The sequence below is a fragment of the Ischnura elegans genome, chromosome X (assembly GCF_921293095.1).
Source record: "Ischnura elegans chromosome X, ioIscEleg1.1, whole genome shotgun sequence".
In the NCBI taxonomy this organism is placed as follows: domain Eukaryota; kingdom Metazoa; phylum Arthropoda; class Insecta; order Odonata; family Coenagrionidae; genus Ischnura; species Ischnura elegans.
In genome coordinates this window covers 25,422,448-25,441,182 of record NC_060259.1, presented here as the reverse complement: position 1 = coordinate 25,441,182, position 18,735 = coordinate 25,422,448, and the positions used below count along the sequence as shown (strand labels likewise).

Below are 18,735 nucleotides of genomic sequence, written 5' to 3'. Positions count from 1 at the left end.
GTGTATAATCTCGTGCCTTCCACCTCTCCTGAAACAATGGGATGAAATGAAATTTCTTGACTCGTCATGCTATCGGCCTGAACGAAACGAAAATATTCATTGCGCACTCATCAATGCGATGGAAAAGGGACGCTTGGAATGACCGTCTGATTCAGAAAATGATGGGTCGAGTGATCTCTCTTTAGGTCCCTGATAACCTATCGCTGGAGCTATAACTCCGAAGGACGGAAAAAATGATCGTGGGATTCAGGATTTAGCGGTGGATGGCTAATTGTAAGTGAAAATTCATGGGTATTAATATATAATGGGGAGGTAACTACCCACCCAATACATTGGCGTTCATTGGCAATATCAATGCGCATTCATCAGCTCTAAATGTCAAGAGATTGATTCCTTATCTTGCCGGTCCACGTCGAGTATATTTTGCACTGAGTCAACTTCTTATATTTGAGTGGTTCTCTCATATATTTTTAAGCGACAATCAGTTAAGGCTTATCTATGAATCAAAAGCTAACTTCCCATCAGTAATGTAGTTCTCATTGAAGTAGAAGTTGTTGTTGACATTACTCGGCTTGTTGTCAATTAAATGTGAACCACTTTAGCCTTGTTCTGCTCAGCGTGAAATAAAAGTCGGCATAGAAGTCTGATTGTTGTAATTGTTCAAGAAATAATGCGGTTAGTTGCTCTAATTATTTATATTTAATAACGTTTGAAGAGCTGATGCAAAAACGGACAAATTGCATGTATTTTCTTATTCTATGTATTAATGTATTTTAATCCCATGTTATCGTTTAGAATATAAGTTTCTGCTAACAAAAACAGCACACTTCCCATATAACACAAATAGATGCGTCAAATAATTATTATATTATTAATTGGCTGGTTGTGGTGAACATGGTCTACCGGTACTGCGGGAACGCGCCTGGGGTGCGATAAATAATTTGAGATGGGTATTATTAATGATGAGAGGGAAAAGTGAGGCTATTTGTCGTTGAAGAAGTTGGGTTTAAAGAGAACGGATGTCCCGACTTGAGCCGAAGTGTGGTCGGGTCTACCGGTCCATATTTGGTCCTGCGTCCCCCTCTTCCCTTGACCATTCTCCCCCTTCCTCTTTCCGCACTCCCGTCTCAACCCCATCTCTAGTAAGCGTAAGCCTGAATCACACGATCATTTTTTTTTCCGTCCCATCCGAGCGATGACTCCAGCGATCGCTCCAACGATAGCGGATAAAATGACGGCTCACGCAATTATTTCCTGCGATGGCACTAGGGATGGGAATCCCATCTCTTTTTCCATCACTCGGCACGTCTCTTTTTCCGTCGCTGAAACCGTCGCGGGCGCCGTCTTTCAGCCAACCAGAACGCATGGCCAATGACAGCGATTATAACGCCACGATCGGCTTTTAAATTAATGAGAGTTGTAAATGCAAAGTGACGGAATAAGCGATGGGAAAAGGGACGGTGGGAATGACAGTGTGATTTAGAAAATGACTAGTCGAGCGATCACTCTTTTGGTCCCTGAAAACCAATCGCTGGACTCGGACCACTCTGAAGGGCCGAAAAAATGATCGTGTTATTCAGGTATTAGCAATGAATGGGCAAGTGAAAACTCATAGGAATGAATACTCAATACATTGGCTGCGAGTAAATAGATACTGCGATGCCTACAAGGTAACATTTAGCGAACATCGCCAAGAACTCGTCTTGAGTTACGTATGAAAGGAATCAACTTACGTGCTGCACGAATATGAAACATTTCTAAAGAAAAATTCCGATTTTTCTTTCATATCGCAGTTGCCTACTTCATCAAAGAGCTGTAGGAAATAGTAGAAGAGCGGAATTAACGCGTATGCTTGTTAAACGAAATTTTGTATAGCCACGTGATTTTTTATCTCGGTCTCCTATGAAATTCGTACCCAATTAAAATAACATGACGTCATATGTATGTGTGAGAGAAATCGTTATCCTCACATTCACTGCGGTCTCATGGGAACAAACCTCACTACTATAGTTATGCGTATTCATTCCTGGGTACGTTTCAGACCTGTACCCATCCATGTGAGATCTATATTTCAAAATCCTTTCTTGAAATTGATAGGTCAGACTATTACGCCATTCAAGCATTAATTTTTGCATCTTCTTTGTCATTCATCGAATCATACGTCGTCTTCTGTGTTTATAATGCTCGTACTATGGTCCTACCATCAAGTTAGATTTTAAGGGCATTTTAACCTACGGCCAGTCGGAAGCTCCAAAGAAAATTTTCACGGGCCTCGAGACTTTAGGTAATGTATTTATTTTCATATTTTTATGAAAACATGTTTTCTAATAAAACAGTACGTCTTTATAATGTTTTAATATAAGCTGTGTAACAAAGAAGAACTTTGTTTCTACACCGTACTGAAAGCAATCACGTACGATATATGATTAACAACAAGGTTCATGGGAATATTTATGATCAGCCGCAAATCAATAATGCGAATAACCTTGTTTTTATGGCTAATTTTTAGCTTTTTTGAGCTTTACGCGAAAACTTAATTTCTCAGTGACGTGCGCTACTCGCGAAGCGGTCTCAAAGTTACTTTTCCCGCTTTAATCGTTCTTCGCTGTGATCGGAAGGCTAAAATTGTCGTCTGTCATCGTTTTGCAGAATTTATGTGAAGCACTGCTACATCAATCACTACGCCATCTTTTAATGCATAATTTAAAACATGGTATTGATTCTCATCTTCAACAAATCTTCGGTGATATGCGGCACCGATCATCAGACCCCTGCGAAGGCAAAAATGTATCTGCTAACGGAGTTAAAACCAACAAAATAAATTATGCGCATTGTGACATAGCTAAAACAGTAGAGTGCGTAATGTTTAGGACCCAGTTATCATCTTCAAATAATGGAAATCATCTGAGGCTTACTCACTGCTGTCGAAACTAAAGTACGACCAACACTATAAATTATGCGTATTTTCAAATATTCAACGCGTTAAAATGCACAATTTTATTACGGGAAGCATGCAGTTATCATCTTCAAATGATGGCGATGATCGGAGGTTTTCGCTGTAGTCGAACCGTATGGATTCTGACGCGTGGTAAATTCCCGTAGAGGGTAGTACTACTCATCTTTTATATATAAACGTTGGGTACAATGCCGTTCCTGGGACTAACTCACTTAAGTGTCCTGGAATATATTTTGTGTCAAATGCTTTTAATGAAAATGCTTTTAATGTAACGAAAATAGGTTTGGATTCAGTTTTACCCCTTATAATAAGTTTTTCCTGAATTTCTTGTGATGTTTCATCATGTACTTCCGTGGTATTGTGGTAATTACCTCCAGTGTGTGAAGAGGCGCAATCTTGTTAAAATAGAATCGAGCGGGCGTCAGTAGGATTTTCGTTGTGATCGCGGGAGGATGAGCTCCAGCGATGAGGGTTGGAGAGCCATCTTTTAGCGTATCCTTGATCCACGTAGACGCTAGATACCAGAGTCCTTTCAAGCAGCCGTTCACCGCGATTGTCGCCCTTATCGGCTTCTATGTGAGACGGGAAGCTGTTGAAAAAATCCGCTAGATGAGCTTGGCCATATAGTTAGAGTACCTTCCTTGTAAGAAATTAGGGCCTAGTTTAGCATGAATTTTGTCATTGATTCTGGTTACTTGGGCCAACGGATTTTGGGGGCGGTCGCTTATTTAGGCGAATCTCACAAGAACAGTTTTGGCGAATCTCCAATTTGGACAATGATCAGTTGAAACGGATCTCATACCGGTGGTATATTATCAATATTAATGTCAAGATAATAATTTTTTAATGCTATAAACTTATTATGTACTGCAAAGGAAAAAATTAACGCAAAGATCCTTTTTGTCTGAATTGCAGCCATCTCAAGAACCACGTATAGCAGTCGTCGTCCAAAAGTTCCCAATCAATGTTCTTTTACTACTGGGAATTTTCAAACTACATACCCTTCAGTGGCGAATATAATAGAGCCACCCCCATATAATAGCCGAAATGTGGAAAATAAAGGAAAGAGTAAACATTATCGTCTGAATCAATTCATTGATTCATGCGCGAGGGCGTGGCTGCGATATTTGGTGATACTGCGTCATTAAAATAAATTTCGAATGTATTTAATTATAAAATACAAGAATATATTAATCATCCCGATATCATTAATCGTAATCGCCACTTATATTTGTTCGAAAATAATCTAATTTATATGGTGAATCTTCAATATTGCCCAAGCCGTCCTCCCAGGCACTTCATTTGCTAACGCCACAACTTCTTTATGAAGATAAGAAAATTATGTGCGCTCGTTACAAAGGCCTTATGAACACATTATGCCGTAATAATTTAGGATCACCGATTTTACTCTTTGTGTTATAGTTTCCATGGCGCGTTTAAGGTGCATTTCTTCAATAATTTTGTAAAATCTCGTGTCTATTTCACTGGAGAGGGAACAGTCAAATATGATCAGTATATGTGAGCAAACTAGCGGCATCGTGGCAATGCTCCGTGGTGCTAATAAATGTGTTTGAGTTTGTGACATTCTTGTTCTGAAGGTTGAACCACCGTTATTCTTAGCTCTTTATTTCGTGTCCCTCTTAATCCTCAAACAAAAAATAAACCCTCCATTAAGTTTAGGCTGGCGGCGCTCAGGTTATTCATTCCTGGGTAGTCAAATTGTGTTTACACCTCTCTTTTTCTCTTTCTGTAGCACATTTTGGTAAAAAATACTCTGTTGCGTTACATAATTAATTTCTCAATTTTTATCGATTCTTCACTTTTTTCACGCATTTTATCAGATAATTAACTCTCTTTGTGAGCGCTCAAATGCTAGTTCTTAAACTTACAATCTTAGGGAGTTTCAGTAGGCATTTTCAGACGTCATATACTGGTAGCCGCGTGTAATCGGCGGTGTGTCACGAATGGAAAAATATGTATATTTTTGAAAGGTTTGGACAGTATTCAACGTTGAACGTTAATATTGAGGTCGTATTTGACTGTAAATATTTGTGCTCATGCCTCGCGTCTTCCAAAGTTCCAATGCTTGCCTTTCCTCATCGATGAAGATTTTTCGAAGATCGAAGAAGAACCACACATTTTCTTGTAATTAGTTGATTTTTCATCATTTTCTGAGGAAAAATCATACTACAGGTAGCAATTTTCTGGAAATACGTCCCGCAGGAAGGGGCGAAAGCAAGGGTAAAATACGTAATTATTGAGGGTGCGAAATTGTATTGTTAGTAGTTAGTAAGAAAAGGCAAGTAAAATAAACGTTAAAGGTCACTGAAGGCTGGAGGGGGACGTATTTCGGGCGATTGGAGTATGATTTCGAAGTTGAACGTTTCAGTCGATGTCACATTACGATGCATGTATGTAATTCCCTTGTTAAGTACAAATGATACGTACCTTGAAAATTCCAGGCTGTATGAGAACCTTTCCTGGGCAAAAATTTGGAGGAAAGAAATCAATTAGTTTCTGAATTGGCCGCGCGCCAATTAGCTTTGCGTTAATTTTCTCCGCCATTGCTCATTCTCTTCTCTCTCAGTTGAACTGATACTTGGTACAATTCAATAATGTTCAATTCTACTATTAAAATTTCAGCAAATATTTTATTTTAGCATTTTATTCTTCATTATAATTAACTAATATGTAGCTGAACAAAAATGCATTTTAATCCTGAAATACTGAAACGTCCATGCATGCATAATTACGAAATGATTGAGATAAATGAGGCAGTCGCTTAGTATCAGTATCCTTCCTAATCAAGGGGAATGCACATCTCAATATCTCTCCTCGTATGATGATAAGGGCTAGCTATAGCAAAAAGATAATTTCCCTTTAATTAGTTTTCTGATATATTTATTAAAGCGTACTAAATGTTTTAATTTGGAGTTCATTTTCGCGAAGAAAGCTTATAATTATGCATAGGTATCAGTTCGAAGTATGCGTATTTTAAACATTTATGGCTAAGGCGCTTCTTAATGACGATTTACTACGTACACGCAAACTTAAAATTGACAATCCCTCCTTTAATGATGCCCACAGGATCTGTCCCAAAAGCATGTTAATGAGTTCAAAATTAAAGGACTCATCGCAGGTAAAGGTATAAGCGACTAATACTCCTCCAAGTAGTTTCTTTCCGCGTCGGAAGACCGGTTCCAGCGTCTTTCTCAGCTGCTGGAGGCAGCCCGGATGACGTCGAAGGAGGCCTTCTTCAAGCACCTCGTCGTAACTTCTTTGAGGGCTTCCAAAGTCCTGAAATGGTTGCTCTTTGGCTTCTCCTTTATCCTCGATAGCATGAAAAAATCACACGTTTAAGAAAATTCGGATCACTTTCATTGGTCACGCGAGTATTATTTGCCACTTTGTCGGTTCGTCAGAAACACCTTGGGGAACGTCTCCGCGCAATTCTTCCGCATGCCCAAATTTTTCGTTGAAGTGCGATGAACTGCTTTTAGGGACATTATACTCATCCGCCAGCATATTAACACTCAGGCGTCGATCACAGTTCAAAATGACCCTCCTGTTCTTCACATTTTCGTCGGAATGCGACGTTGAGGGGTGTTCCGAGCGGTCTTCGTCCTCGGCGTCCTCTCTGACCTCCCAGATCATCTTGTGCCAGCAGTAAACCATATTCTGTGATATGATACTATTGACATAAGACACTCTGAGCATGGTAATGGTCTCAACGCCCATTTTATAGGACGCAACGCAAACATGTATTGCGTAACGCTGGTCCTTGAAACGGGACATATTGATATTCAGCCGCGTCACTGAAACAAGGGTTCTAACTACCAGAGATGCGCACTATGAAATATTCCATGGGCAGCCCTTACCGGTCTCGTTGAGTTCCATAATTCTCTCACCATATTTCTCGTGACTTAGCGTGCTTTGTGAGCGGCGTCGCTAGGCCATCCAGCTAATTTTTGGGGCACACCCTCAATGCTCGAGAAATAGGGTGGTTTCCTATTTTTTTTAAATTGCCTAAATCGAAAGATCATTCAGATCATCATCATACTCCTGGAGTACGTATTTCACGCTTTTAGATTTTTAAATGACTATCTATTTTTCGCCATTAAATAAAAAGTGAAAATTTTCAAGCGCGCGAAAACGCGACGGCTTGGTATGTATGCTTGGAAAATGCCCGTGAGGCCACCTTGGTGCGAAGCTATGATCGCCGATATGATGCAGGCTGCTTGCTGGCAGCAGAGTACCCCGCTAGCAGGTAGCGCTTGGCTTAAATAAGGATTATTAATACCCTATCAAGCGAAGGAAACTTTCGGACCTTAGTCAGTTTTAATAAGCGATTCATAAGACATGTTTCCCTGAGCTCTGTGCCTCATGCATGCTTTGGTAATCTCAGACGATGTAAAACTCCTATCTACTCGTATAGAATCTAGGTACCTGTGACGTCACGTGGAGTGGCATCGCGTGGGCGCCAATCTGGTCTGTTTCAAATGAGGTTAAAATTGACCATTAGCATTCGTTTAAAGTGGGATTTCTGAAACCAAATATTTTGTATATTATGAATACACTAATGTTGGGTAGAATCGCAATCAATGTCTTTCGTTTTCTTTGATGAAGGAAACTACCCCATTTGGCGCACATGAGCACCCTCATGTTAACTTCACTCGAACTCTTGTTAAAGTCACTCGAAGAAATGTTAACAAATAAAATATTATATCGTGATGGCTCGAAACCAGTGTATTGAGATCAAGTAATGCCTTCTTCTATTCTAAAAGGCAAGAACTTCTTTGCCTTTTAGAATTGGCTGTTGCTGTGGAATTAATTTTTCCTCGCAATTTATACCCTCTTTGCCTTAGGGCTAAGCCTAGCTAGTGTATTAATTTCTCCTAATTTTTGGATGAAATTTGGCCTTCCTGTGAAGCGAAGATGATTCCTGTTCAGATACTGTGTCGAATTAGTTCTTTCGGACTTACAATACTTGGTTAATACATAGGATAGATGAGAACTTAGTATCCGTAGAAAATTCCACGTTGCACGTCCTATTTTTATTCTTGTAGCTTATTATGATTGCTTCGCTGTTCCGAGGCCTTCCGCATTCTTCCTCCTATCCATTCATAATGTCCTTCATTCATCTCTGCTCCCGCACCTCAATGGTGGTCATGGTTTCTCACAATCTTTTCTCCTCTGCCCTGGCTACGTTTTCCTGCCACACCATGACCCAAATATCTCTATTATTTATTTTAAAATGTTTTTTCTTGTACAGCCTACCATTTTGTGTTCCCTCAAATGATGTTAAAATTATGTTCCCGTTATTATCCTCTCCTTATTAGAGCGTCTCTGATAATAATTGTAAGGCAAGGCTTCAACGTGTGGGCCATTCAGATATCGAACGATCGTTGAGGTTGTTCTATGATTACTTTTTATTCCGATGGGAAAATTAAATTTCTAATCAATGGGACTCTTAAGTAGGATTAGAAATATATGGATTTTAATATAATCCATCTATAAGTTTGCCATTTACTAACTTAATTCATTTCTCAAAATTTACGTTGAAGTTGGGCCTTTCATAGTTGGTTTCAGATTTTGATTCCTGCGCAGTCGCCTTGAGCGTTCTACGCATATAGACTCTTACGTATGAGGTTAAAGAAGATGGTAAAACGCATTTAAGTTCCCACCCCTCCATTTTCTGTTCGTCACGAATTTTTCCTTGCAAACTTACTTTATAATCTTGAGAATTTCGAAAGTTTTCAACGAGTTACTCGTCGCGGAAAAAGGTACGAGTTATGCGTCCTCCTAACTAAGGCACGTGGTTGTGACAGGGTAGGACATTTTCATTTCCTTGTGGGCATGTGGCGTAGGACATGGATAGATTTGGGCCCGCCGTCGTCTGTGAGAGTGCGTTGGACAGCTGCGAGCGACGTCGAGTGTCCCAGCCTGGGCGCGCGCTGCCCAAACTTCCCGCCCTCTGCCTGAACACTCCCCATCCTCCTTTTCCTGCTTTTATTTTGGTCAGGTATTTGTTATCATGGATTTCTGGGCGGGGGGCGGTGGCGGGGGGCCGGCCGTTCCCTTCGCAGGGTGTCTGTCGGCGACGGGATGTGGACTGTTAAGGCCCCCTCTGGTGTCTACCTACCTCCTCTCCCCCACCCCCTCCCCGCCTGAGCGCCCCCCGGCAGGCGCGGCATGGCAGTTCCGTGGCGCGCAGCCGCCCGCGCCGCACCCAGCCCGCCGCTTTAAGCAGGAACCTGCGCTTGGAAGGAGTATAGTCGTGGGATGTATGCAATTTGGTTTGATTTGTTAAATACAATTCAGGCTATGAGATATCTATCGTGCTAATCCTTTCCTGCAGTTGAAAGGTACAAAGTGAAACGATGCCATGACTCATTGATCAAAGCTCTAATATCATAAAAAATAGGTATTTGATTGACTTCAGCCTCCGTTACTGCCTCGGAAAACGGTTTATCAACGTCAATTATGACTTGAAGAGAAGAAATAAGTATTTTCTGAGGGGAAACTCTTATGAATCTGGTGTGATAGCCTTGTATTATAGTATTTTTATGAAAATGGATTTGAAAATTAAAATGTTTGTGAGAAAGACGCGGAAACGCTGAGAATGTAAGAGTAATGTGTCGACTTCTCACCCAGAAGAGGACGAAAAGGAGAATTTTTAAGATAAAAATTACTTCGAGTGTACGGCCATAGAAGCTATAAAAATATTGCGAATGCATCAGTACCCAGTGCGCATTTTAATAGTTTTTTACGCATGGCTCGGACAAAATTTGATATATAATTGTTTTGTGAAGGAGGCCATTATATTTCCTCAGTAAAAATGTTTTGAAATTGGAAATTTAAACAAAAAAAATATTCATTCTAGTAAAAGTAAAAAAACATTAACTAAGAATCTGATCTGGAGGGTGGTGGTTTACGCGCCGGAAACGTGGACGCTGAGGCTGGAGGACGAGAAAATACAGGAGGGTTTGAGATGAGGGTCTGAAGCGTAATGTAGAAGGTGAGATGGGGGAGCGAAAAATGAAGGAAGTCGTAGACATGGTGGGTGAGGTGAGGAGAGTTTTTAGAGATGATGATGCGGAGACGGAATTTGGTTGCTGAAAAATGTGTTTGAGGGAAGGGTTTAGCGGGACATGTCTGGATAATCCGTGAAATATTCCATGTGTAACTTAAGAGGACTCATCACTCCCTCTCGACCGGTAGTATTTTTTCTATTTTCGTGAGGTATCACTTATTTAAAAAAAGGCATCGTGAAATTTTCAGGGTGTATAGAGTTGTGAACATTTGTGAACATTTGTCAACATTTACCTCTAAGTCAGTTATAATATCTTCACATCTGAGAAGACTCTGATCTAAGAGTTTCAAATTGAAGATGAAGGAATGTATTGACAAGTGTCTTCTCTACGCACCATCAAATTTTCAATAGTGTAGCATTAGTTTTCAACCAGTCAGTCATCTCTTAAAAGTTAGTTGGAGCGGGAGTGATGCGTCCTCTAAATCAATAGAATTTCTTTCATACTGAAAACGCAAACTAGTATAGTTTCACTTAAATGGCCAATTATTCAGTCGTAAAATTACACCGCGTGATACAGAAATTGTGTGCTATAGCATATGTAAGGGTGAAGTATCTGTTGTGAGAGATCCTTATAGTTTATGCTATCTCCTCGTTCCTCCGCTGCTCGCATCCTGCTTCCCATCGAGTGAGTGCCGGCTTATTTCCATTCGCTCTATTTGGACGTGGCAGACGCTCCTCTCTCGCACCGCGTCGCTGGGTCCCCTCGCTGCCTTACAGGATGCGGAGCCGCGGCGGAGGTCGGCTGCCTGGCGTTGAAATGTTTTGGTCGGGTGGCGTTGCGTCACGGGCGGAATAATAAATTGTAGCTCGGAGGGTGGGGAGTTCGTTGAATATATCCTCCTCCCACTCTCCCAGCTTGCCACAAGCAAGTTCAAATTTAACCGGTGCCCTTAGAATTGTCCATGCCGTGCGTCCTGATCATTTCGGAGTAGGCTCCGTTAAAATAAACTTTGGTCTTTGGGAGAGTGGGATGGGAGCTGCCTGAGATTGGAACTGCTGGCGAGGGAGATAGTGTTCGGCGGAAGTCCTAGCCATTATAGCTCAAGTTGATTAAGATGACATTGATCCGCACCTCCGTATGTTTTTAAAGGTTGGTAGTGATAAAAAGGTTATGTTAAATTTCCCAAACCCTCTGAAGGTGCTGGCATTTAATGGCACCGTTGAACTTAGTCCACTATGCTGAACTAAACGAAGAAACAAGCTATTGGTATGTTGTCGCTTAATCTGCGACCGAATTCATCCCGATGGTATTTGAGGGGGCGACCGATAGGTAAGGCCATTTGCGACATTAGATAGGGGCAGGGGAGGAAGGGTGGTTAGAAACCCGGCGTCGGCATTAGCCTGCTCTTGACGATAGACGCTAAGGGGGCCACGGCTTCACGCCCCATCCGACGGACGGAGCGCTGTACCTTAAGTGGCCTCCACTTAGAAGTCAAGCAGGGATCGGTCAGTTTCTGAAAAATCTCCTCCTTCGCCGGGAGTGAACCCGGACCCACACCAACCGTATCCCCCAAGTCGTCTCTATAGTTGCCCAGTATCATTTACCTCCGTTATCAATTCATTAATTTCGCGCCCATAATAATCATTATGAATTAATCCTCTGGCTTATATGATGGATTTAATTTTTTTAGTGTCTGCTCATTATATCGAAACTTGATGCGACTGATACACATTTGAACCTTGTCCGCCGTCATTCACATAGATTATTTTTTTGTGAGTTCATGGCTTCCATGTGCTATTACCATGCTGTACACGCTCACAAAGAATAAAATATGGTCGAGTGGAGAGGGCTCATGTACACCATGTGTATTTACAGAAGGAATTGTGAGTATTACTTTTACGATGTGGGAATGAGTACGGGCCCAGGATTTTTATCTTTCTTTTGAAAGAAAACATGGAATAATCCCCGAGAATTATGACGTTTCTCAAAAGTGAATCAGGGAAAATTAATATAGGCTATAGTGCTGCCAAGGAATAAGATAATTTGGCCATTTAAAAGCCAGCCAATCGGTGAAAACCATAGACACCGGATAGAGTAGGGTGAGTTACAGGAGGGGCACCCCTTGCGAAACAAATACCGCGGCTTTTTCTTTCAATCAGGTTATTGGGTGAGCAGAGATAAATTTACATTGATTAATTGGGAATACCAGTAGATTACGTCAATATTTTGTTGATAAAGTCATTTGATTGCAGAGGAAATAAACTTTACGAAATCTTGCTAACTTTACATCACTGCTTTTACATTTTGATTAACATCTACTGCTGACACCGGCATTTGGATTGGGATTTCTATTTGCTTTTACCATTATGTAACGTAATTTATTCGCTTTATCTACTCTGGTCGCTCTCTAATTAATACCCAATATTTCTAAGTGTAGCGTGAGTATCCCTTGCACTCGAATGTTCTTCTTTATATTGTCACAAGTATTTATGCACTCACTTTTTCGATGGAATTAATATCATCAAATGTACTCTCAGTGACTGCTATTACACATTCATGCCGGCATCGTACATATTATAATACACTAACTCTTAATTTGTATGCCTACATAAAAGAGTCAATTTCCAGCTAGTGCGACAAATCATACGAAATTTAATAGAAGAAAACAGAAATATTACTACTTAGAGACGGTTTAAATTGAAACAAAATATAAGCTACATATCTGATGGATTCTCCATCGCCAAAAAATTAAGTTTAATGTATTTCTAATTAAATTGCAAAAAGGAGTAGATGGAGCGAGTACTTAGTGGGGAGGGTATGTTGAACATGAGTTAGAGCATAGAATGTTGGGTTTAAACGAGGGAGAGGAGGGAGGAGAATACGAATTTTAGATTAAATAGTACTAACTGTGAGTTAAAGAGGGACATCTATGAAGAAAGGTGAGGCTGCCAGAATACTTCTTTCGTAATCCATGGAAACCAACCTTAATCCGTAGAATACTTGATTAACAATGAAGGATGAGTAGTAATTCCTTTTACGGGAAATTACCTCTCGACCTATCTCCGCGCTACCGCTACGATTTTTCTGGATATTTGTCCCTTGCAAGCGGCTCTCCCGTATATATGGTGGCCCAAATAACCAGAATCTATTTTAACATCGTCATAATCGCCTTAATAATAACCTTTTCCAACCATAGGTAACCTATATCTCTTTTTCCAGGGTGTCCAGCGACCGGGAGAATCGGGAATTGTGAGTGAATTTTTAGTCTGGAATTATTCAGGGGTTATTCATGAATTTTTGCTCCGACGGGGAATTTAAAAATATTTTATTTCAAATTCAATTCAAATAAAATGTTCTCAGTTCAACACTCATTTTCTGGCCTAAAATTTTAGTCGTAACATTAAGTGCAGTATCTTGGTAGAATTTTTACTGTCGCATCGAAACGTGGCATGTCAGAAAAGACACCAGAATCGAAATTTTTACTTTTCTTGACTCTAGTTAGATTAAAAAACACGAAGAATAGAATGCCAGGCGGCGTCAACATCTACTTATGTGGTCGAAGCAGCGTCTTGGCTAGCATTAAATGAGTTTAAATTTTAAATACAATGTGTGCTAACTAACCTATTCTTTGTCCTTTAAATACGTAATTATAACGTATTTTAAAAGTATTGAAGTAACTTAGAGTGTTTTACAATTCTTATCTATCGCAGTGAAATTAAGCTCGAATTTCGTAAAATTTCCCTGGAAAACCGGTAATTATGCATGAATTTGTCTGCATTGATTGGCTGGACACCCTGTTTTTCGCGCCTAGAAAGTTAATCTTTCCCTGCACCATGCCGAGGAAGTCCTCCCATGTGGCTTCCACTTTCCCCCTCGCCCCAGACCGCGAACGCCCGCTTCCTATCCCAGCCACCTCCCACGGATTCCTTCCTCTGCCATGCCACGCCACTCACATCAGGGACACATTAGGGGAGTTAAGGACGTTGCAGTTCAGCTAATATCGAAGTATCCATTTCGCCAATTCCTTAATTTCAGTTCGGCCAGCTGCTTTTTTTAACTTCGGCGCCATGGATTCGAGTTGTCATAAAAAATGGGAATTCCAGTTAACTCCATTCTCAATGCTCATAGGGATGATTGCGCGTAAAATATTTATTCGAACATCCGTGGATTATGCGTATATTTTTGTCACATTTCTAATGTGGAATTTTTTATAACGATTTTGAAGCGACATGTGTGTGCTCAATCACCAATTTGACGATAATGGGCTCAATTTAATAAAATCATATGAAAAATGCATTGTAATTAAATTTCCTAAAGTGAAGTCTTTGGCAAGTGTCCCATTCCCAATGGAAATTTTTTTGTGAATCAAGTGTGAAAATTATGAAATATTCATACTTCAATCATGCGGTCATGCCGTAACGTTATTATTATCAATAAAAAAAATCCAAAACGACTGTAGAAAATTTGCGTTTATTAATTCTTTAAACCTCGAGAGCATCATGGAATGGTTAGTTTGTTTTTCTATGGATAAATTAGAGCTTATAGCCGGGAAAACAAGGCAGTAAATGACACACCAAAGTTCTTGGCATGGCTATCCAGTGGTGACGAAGCCATTGGGGTGCACACTTGCTGACATCATCTCTTTGGAATCGTTTGGAATTTTATTTCTTTTCTTGGTTCTGAGTCAGTTAAGTCCATTAGCTGAAAGGATTCAGTGTGCCTACAAAATATTAAGTGCCGAGATTATTATTTTTTGTTCACCGAATGGCTGTTTCAGAACCGTACGTTGTTAGTGATTGAAGTTGGGAGTCCACTGCTAAAGTCGTATTTTAAGAACCTTAAGTAATAACCATGTGTGTGTTAATTATGTGCTATCACCATTTAGTGTTGAATAGTGGCCTGTCGGGGGATCTGGGGAGCTGGTATGAGATATGGGAAAGGTTACTGGGTATCCTCTTACGCGCTCTCACGCAGACCTTTTTACTTGTTATTTAGAGTGTTTGACTCATGTTACCATGATTATTTTGTCTTAAAAGATAACCGAGGTCATACTAAAGTAAAAAAAAATGTTTTATCCTGAGGCGACGTGTGAAAAATAGTTTTTTACGCTGAAAAATGTGCAAACTTTTCACTTCTCCATCATGCCGTGGCTTTATGGTAGGAGTGAAATAGTCCTCAAAATAAGCATCGTACTAAGTCTTCTTTCTTCAGCGGAATATGATTCTTTTAGGGAAATACCATGGGAGTCAGTGCTAAACATGTAGCATTTATTATAAATTAGGGAAGTTTAAACTCATCTATTGCGTAACGATAGATATTTTTGACGCTACAATTCTGAGGCAAACTCAAGTTGCTCCTTCTCATCATGGAATTTACATAGCATAATGAATTTCTAGATTAGACGAGAAGAAATCGAAATGAGTGTCTGGGGCTACGACGCCCTATTTTGTGTCATGTTTTCCATTCGGAGGGTGTTTACTCTGCTTTTTATTAGGATAAAGTTTTGATATTTAGCGGGCCACCCTTTCGTAAACTAATTTTCTTACGAGCCAAATCGTAAGAATCGATGATGGTTGACACACGGTCCTACCTTAGTTTGCGAGGAGTAACCCACCGGCTTTCATCTACTTCTACGTGATACACTTCCTGTCACCTCTGCGTTTTTTTGGAAGGCGGGGAGTATTTCTCCCCAACCTCATTAATCTACATGTAGTAGCTACCATAGTGACACGTGCGCAGATGTGGCATGGGTACGCTCTCGCCAAGCGTACGCCTCTCATTCGACTACGTGCGACTGTATTTAAGTCCAGATCTTTCTCATTAATTTACAGATAGGGAACCTCTGCAATGTTCATTGGGTCCATCACGGAAGCCCATATTTGGTAAAGACCAGTCTGCATTCGGCGGCATCCGAAAAGGGACGCGGATATCGGGGTGGACAGATTTCTCCAGTTACAAATTCAGACGCATATATTTTTATCAGGCTAAGTAAGCCGCCTGTTAGGTGCATCATATGACGCGTAAGAACCCAAGAGTCGCGTTAGCCGAAGAAACGTCCGCATGATGCGTCCAAAAAGGGACTAGGAATGGCTAGTGGCATACTTTTTGCCCAGATGTTTGAGCCGCATGTGACTGGGTTTTATCCGAGTGCTTGCCTCGCAAAAAATAGGTCACTTTTTCTTTTTTTAACTACCTAGCAATATTGGTTACATTTACTGCTCTTGGGGATCCGAATGGCGAAGTGGGTAGAGGGTTTGCCTAATGATCAAACGGTCCATGGTTAAAATCTCATTGAAGCCTTACGACACCCCCGAACAAAAATCTTTGCGATGATAGGTTCCCAAGCGGAGGGAACTGCCCCCTTACGCTGAATGTTTGAAATTTCACGCTCATTTCGCATGATCTTACTGAGGCTTCCGTCTTACTTCGCTAGTGAGCACGTGCTTTCCATTGTGTATTTCCATATTTTACCAGGAGGAAAATGACTGCGGACACGTCTTTTATCTTCCAGCTGCAGACGCAAGTCTCTAGGTTACTTAATCTTAATAATGATACGAGGTCATCTTAGTGAGATCGACCCTACGACATTGTGCAAAATACTTCCATATTATGCTAAACAATTCCGATCATACAGCCTTCATAGCGTCGTTGTAATAGAATAATTTCTGCAGTAAGTTTTTCATTGTGATGATAATGGATGCACGAGTGACTTTTTTCGCGCAGACGGATAAATTCGGCATTGAACCGCATTTGGACCTTTTTTAAGTGGACCAGTTGTCGAGCGTGAAAAATTTCTATCTAAGCTCTGAAATTTGAAATTAGAGTGGTTATAACGTGAATAATACCAGTATTTTCATTCATTTCTGTCTTTAAACAGTGATGTTAAATCAACTTTCGGCTACAATTCTGTCTACCTTAAGAGAATTGGATATAGTGTATTTTTCCCAAAAACATGAACCCAGGTACTTATTTCTTAGTTTTTATTGCTACCTTAATGACAATTGAACGTAATGGGGGAGGTGTTAGCCCTCAGTAAGGAGTCGTCTTTTATTCCGGTACAAAAGCAATTGGGCTCAGAGCCATATGAATTCTTCTACTAAGGCCATGCGAAAGGCATATCGACCCTAAGAAACCCCCTGAGGTAGCCGAGGTTTTTGGGAATAATTGAGAAGTAAATCTCCAATTTGGACTGCCTGAGGGAAGATCAGGCTTTAATGACGGTGACTGTTTATTGAATATTTGGTTCACTTCTCCGAATTGGCTGTGCTATCTACGGCGTGACGGCCTTTTCATAGTGATATCCCACGAGAAAAAATGTTCTTGCAGGGAAAGTGGCTTCTCTGTGTAAGTTCGATACAGGCATCTACGTATAGAAATACATAAGAGCTTGCACACGATCATGTGCGCACACGCATGAATAAATGCATATTTGCTGGTGGTGTATGCTCGTGAGAGGAATGCTCGAACAATGTGACTGACGTGTTTCCCTTCGATTTTACGTAACTTGAAAAGTGCTCGCGCAGAGATTTGAGTGAAGGGAAGAAATATATCAAATCAACAAATATATTTGCTGTGACGTTTGGAGGAATTCAGTGTGAAATATTTTTGATTAATTATTTTTATCTTTTGTGGTTTCGTATACCTGAAACTAAAGTGATTCCGAGTGTTTATACTGTACTCTAAACGTCGAAGATGCTCACACGGGATCAATGGCGTACCCATGATCAAAACTGGGCGGGGTGGGGGGTGTTCAAGTTGTAACATTTTACCGTAGAAAATATGGATGAAACCACGATTTTAAGAAAAGGATGTCGCTTCACTTTTTTAAATTATTTACTCGAAAAAAAGTTATTTTAGTTATTTCTCTTACACTATTATCATTTTTCGTGGGTATAAAGAAAAAAGTTTAAAATGTTTCGTTTCAATCCAGTCCAGATTTTCCTTAAAGACTTTTGCAATTTTTGCTTCAAGCTGCCCTCTCCTACTGGGTACGCCCATGCACGGGATAGCCTGGTTTAAAAAAAATATGAATTTTCGCTGTTGTTACAAAATTAATAGAGTAAAACTCAAAATTAATAATCTTTTAATAAATTTTCTATTATGTTTATAATAGATTGTTTTTTCCGTTAATAGATGCACTGAAATGGCAAAATTTTATATGGCAATCATCATCATCATGAGTAAAAATGATCTTTTGCTTTTTAAAAGCGTCTTCACTCAAGGCAGAGGGATGGGTTTTTTAATTAGATGGCTTAATTAATTAAGTTCCTGGTTCCTTGGATCGATTTTCGTTTGCGCCTCGCATTTGCACGAAAATTTCGTATTTACCTGAAAAATCTCTACTCTTCTTCTTATGTGAATCACGGCATATTTCCTAGACAGCCAGTTAGATTATTTTATAATGATTGTGTCTTTGAAATTTTATGCCATTTCCATTCGTATTGTATTGAATGTTAGACATTAGGATGATCTACTATTCCTCTTCCGATTCGTATTTTTTGAATAGATTGCGGGATAAAGAATTATACACTAGCGGGCATCGCTTGCCGATTTTTTCTAGTTGTCTGGGAGTGTAAGGCATCTTGAAATGTAAGGCATTGCTTTGACTTTTGTGCTGAGCGTTTATGTCGTGAAGGGGGGTTTTTCCCCTTAGCCGCCCTTGGATGACTCAATCCGCCGCATCTTGGACCCTAAGAGCAGCCCCTCCAGTAGATGTGCTTGTTCGGGTCTTTATTGTCCGGGTGA

The 18,735-nt window shown here is 40.3% G+C and overlaps 1 protein-coding gene across 3 annotated transcripts in view; it reads left to right on the top strand.

Moving 5' to 3' along the window:
• The window catches only part of LOC124170479 (wiskott-Aldrich syndrome protein family member 3), a 108,335-nt gene that overhangs the window by 26,010 nt on the left and 63,590 nt on the right, over positions 1-18,735 (top strand). The window contains exon 2 of one of the 3 annotated variants that reach the window (XM_046549204.1): positions 13,210-13,239. The exons of the other annotated variants lie outside the window; for them this stretch is intronic. The gene's annotated coding sequence lies outside the window, so the exon portion shown is untranslated. The remainder of the gene's footprint in view (positions 1-13,209; positions 13,240-18,735) is intronic. 3 annotated transcript variants of the gene reach the window in all.